We start from the raw sequence: 4,151 nt of genomic DNA on the forward strand, positions 1-4,151 counted from the left end.
GTGGGTCCAAAAAGGTTTCACGGTTGCCATTTTAGTCCACTGGGTTAACTTCATCCATTTATTTTGTTAACGAGAAGGCCAATTCGGTCATTTTATTTGTAATTCTGTTAACTAGAAGAGTAATTTAGCCATATAAAATAACAGAAAAAATGGATGAAGTTAACCCAGTGGACGAAAATGGCAAGAGTGAAACCTTTTTGGACCCACAGGTGAAAAATGAAACATTTGGACTAAACTGGCAAAATGACCTAAACTAGAGGGACTAAATTGGCATTTAACTCTTTTTCTTAAATACAAAGTCATGTGAATCAGTTGTGGTCTACTCCTTTTTTTACATGTTTTATTTATGTTACATTCCTCACTAAAGCTTCTTTACTAGGGACTGTTGAAGAACCAAGGAATGTACGTGTCTCAGGAAGGAAGCAGTTCCAAATGTAAGTTTATTACTGTTTGTTTGTATTACCCTTTTTTAATTAAAAATTTTGCATCATCACAAACAAACATGATTCACTTAATTTTGACAGTCTGCATCAAAGAATCTCACTGGAGTAGTGAAGGTGGGAATGATATCAGATCTCGAGAATATGCTTAAACAAAAGACTTTTACTAGGTTCGTTTTTTCTTCGGCCACTTGTCAAACATTGCTATGATATGTTTTCTATTACTGATAGATATAGTACACCACTTACAGATCCGAAATTGAGCGTAACCAAAGTCACGGTTCGGTTCCTACAGAGTCTAGTAAAATGGCGTTAAAAATATTCGAACAACTCAAAAGAATGAGTCCGAAGGAACAACCTTCAGGATCCAAGCTAGCTGGGACTGGAACTACTGAGAACGTAGACTCGCTAATAGGTTTATCAAGCTCTCAAGATAAGCAGAAATCAGAGGGTAAAGGTAAACATCGCGTGTTGTTTTCGGATGCTCGTGAGCCAAAGCAAAGACACTGTTGAAGAAAATGGTTCAAAAAATATTGTTTCCGTTGATGGAAATGTTAAAGTGCCAGTTGAAACAAAAGCTGGGTCTGCAACGAAACGAGCTTTTTCAATGAGTGCTCATGAGGTAGGTTGAACTTGTGATCCTTCTATATGATTCTTATTCTTATATATCTTAAAACATAATGTCGGTGGTACTTACCACCAACACCCTCTTTTTTGAAATCTTTCACTTTTAACCCGTGTATTATTACTTTGTATTTACACTGTTCAACTTTTAAAAATTACAATTTTATTCCCTAGATACAACTCCATTTTACACTTCCTAAAACTTTTAAATTTGCATTCTTAATTTATCTACTATTACTTCATTTTACACCCCTCAACTTTTGAAGTTTGCCTTGTTAACCCTCAAGTTTGAATTTCGCCACCACCCCACAGGTTTTAAACTTTGCGTTCACCGTTTTTAGCCCTTGCACTGTTACTCCATTTATATCACCACCACCCCCTCAAGTTTTAAACTTTGCGTTTTTACCCCTTTCACTATTACCCCCCTCAAGTTTTAAACTTTATGCTTTTACCCCCTTTGCACTATTACTCCGTTTTTATCGCCACCACCCTCAAGTTTTAAACCTTGCGTTTTTTTACTCCTTGCACTGTTACCCCCTCAAGTTTTATTAAACTTTTCATTTTTACTTTTTGCACTATTACTCCATATTTACCGCCACCACCCCGTCAAGTTTTAAACTTTGTGTTTTTACTTATTGCACTATTACTTCATTTTTACACCTCTTCAACTTAGAAAATTTCATATGGTTAATGCATCACATAATGCTTGGAATAATTCACTCGATGTTGTGATTACTTGCGCCGCAACACGCGCAGGTTTGAGTAATTGCTAGTTTCGATTATAGTTGATGTTTCTTTCTATAACTTACAAGTTAGATTTTTTTTTGGTCTTGTGAAGGATACTCTGGATCTAGATGATGACAACCATTCTAACGGGCATGCAAATATCTCAGTCGGTGTAAATAAGAAGCTGGGGGCATCTGTGTTAGCAAACAACGGCGTTTTGCACTACCTGAGTCCAAAAAAGGTGCCATATCTCCTGGTAGTTCTGTTGTTAATAACCAGAAGATCGGTTTTTACGTACCTGCTTTGACTTCGTCGAGCAGTACTCAGTCAACAGTGCTTTCTCAACCAACCTTCGTAGTTGATACAGTTAAAGTTACTCCTCCGAATAAACCTACAGTTTTCCCAACTTTTGGAAAGGTTAAAGCAAATGTTAGTCCTGACGCGAAACCACTTGGCGCAACCAGGTAAATAAGTTTTTTGTTGTAAATGAAGTTATTTGTTGCTTATATGGTGAATCTTACGCTTGTTTCTTTCTGGTGCTATGCAGCTTTATTAATTCAACCATGAATAAAACAGTCAGAAGCCGGAAAATTTGTTGCTATTATTAACGGGACTTCTTCAAGTCCATCAATTTTTGCTTCTTCGTTTTCTTTTCAATCTTTCGGAACCAACACAAACAATGTTTCCAGTAGTAGCTCATCCACTGTTCTTTCTTCTACCACCACTACTACAGCTGTTAGCAGTACTTTTGCGACATCTGTGTCTGCATCCGCATTTAGTTTTGGGTCTGCAACTGCTTCATCAACTACATTGAGCAACGGTGGTAGCATATTTGGATTCAGTTCTCCATCAGGCTGCATTTACTGCCGTTACACAGGCGGTCCCATTCAAGTTTGGCTCAGGGACTAGCGAGACACCATCATCCGCTTCAGCGGGGTCTCTTTTTAGTTCTTCAGCTCCTAGTTTTGGTCTTACTTCTGTCGCCACCTCATCTGGCGGCTCGACCAGTAGTTCCACCACCATGTTCAGTTCTGGCTCCAGAGTTTTGGACTTAGCTCTACTGTCGCCTCATCGGAGACCAAATCTGGTGGCTCTGGTTTCGGTTCAACACTGAGTTTTGGAGTTAACTCCTCTACTGTTGCTTCGTCAGAGACCAAATCTGGTAGTTCTGCCAGTAACGTCTTTGGTTCTACACCGTTTTTCTTTGGGGCGTCTACTATGTCTATGCCTTCTGCCAGCAGTTCGCTTTTCATGTTTGGATCATCTAACGCAGGATCATCCTTGTTCTCATTTTCTTCAAAACTGTCTTCTCCTGCTCCAGTTTTCGGAAACTCGACTCCTGTTTTCGGAACTTCGCCCCCTAGTAACACTGATCAAATGAGCATGGAAGACAGTATGGCCGATGACTCCAACCAAACACCAAGTCCAGCGCCTGCTTTCGGTCAAGCTTCCAGCGGCACACCACCGGGTTTCATGTTTGGTTCCGTCACGCCGACAACGGTTCAGCCACCTGGTTTCTTGTTCGGTGCGCAGATAAACCAAACGCAAGCACCGTCTCAGAGTCCTTTTCCGGCAACACAGTTTAGTGCGGGAGGAAGGTTCTCGTTAGGTAGCGGTGGAGGGGACAAGTCTAATAGAAGTTAAAAGACAGACCAGGAGGAAATGATAAAACATGGGAAGGGGTCGCTTGGTTTGACATTCTACAACTTGTGTCAGGAGGTATTGTGGTAGTTAGATTGTTCTTGTGTCTCATTTTTGGAGGAAGTGTTTTGTATGAGGTCCATCGGTATAACATCTTCTTATTCTTTTTGTGTAAAAACATACAAGGTAAAGAAGACATTGCAACTCTAGAGTCATATAGCTTGTATTTCTGTTTTTATAATATATGGATGTTGTCTTTAGCTGACGTTCGACAAGGTTCTATACATGGACTGTATAGCCATTGGCTAACCGGTTCTTGTGGCGTCAAACTGGTGCCATTTGATGATGATTATGTAATCGGGCCTGCGATTTTTTGTCATCTTATTTTGCTGCAATCTCCGGGTAGACCTTTGAGTGGCATCATCATATGGTGTTTGCATATCCGTCTTGGCATTTTTGATTGATTGAATGTAACCAAATGGCTTTTATAACAACAATAAAGTTAACTTTTGTCGCCGAATAATTTCTCTATCAGTTTCTTAAAATCTCATCATATAAATGAAACAGGTCAAAAGTTATTGTGAAGGTTACCTACTTTATATATAGAGTTAATTATATAGTTAACTAGGTTAGAACCCCGTGTATTACACGGGTTGAATAAATGTAATTTTATATATCAAATAATATATATATATATATATATATATATATATATATATA

The 4,151-nt window shown here is 38.9% G+C and overlaps 1 long non-coding RNA gene across 1 annotated transcript; it reads left to right on the forward strand.

The window, feature by feature from the left end:
* The first annotated feature begins 724 nt into the window (after window positions 1–724).
* LOC110866819 lies at window positions 725–2,380 on the forward strand. Its single transcript, XR_004862488.1, has 3 exons — window positions 725–1,062; window positions 1,903–2,254; window positions 2,338–2,380. It is a non-coding gene; the product is annotated as an uncharacterized LOC110866819 (long non-coding RNA).
* Window positions 2,381–4,151: the final 1,771 nt, after the last annotated feature.

Source organism: Helianthus annuus, chromosome 7 (assembly GCF_002127325.2).
Source record: "Helianthus annuus cultivar XRQ/B chromosome 7, HanXRQr2.0-SUNRISE, whole genome shotgun sequence".
NCBI classification, from domain to species: domain Eukaryota; kingdom Viridiplantae; phylum Streptophyta; class Magnoliopsida; order Asterales; family Asteraceae; genus Helianthus; species Helianthus annuus.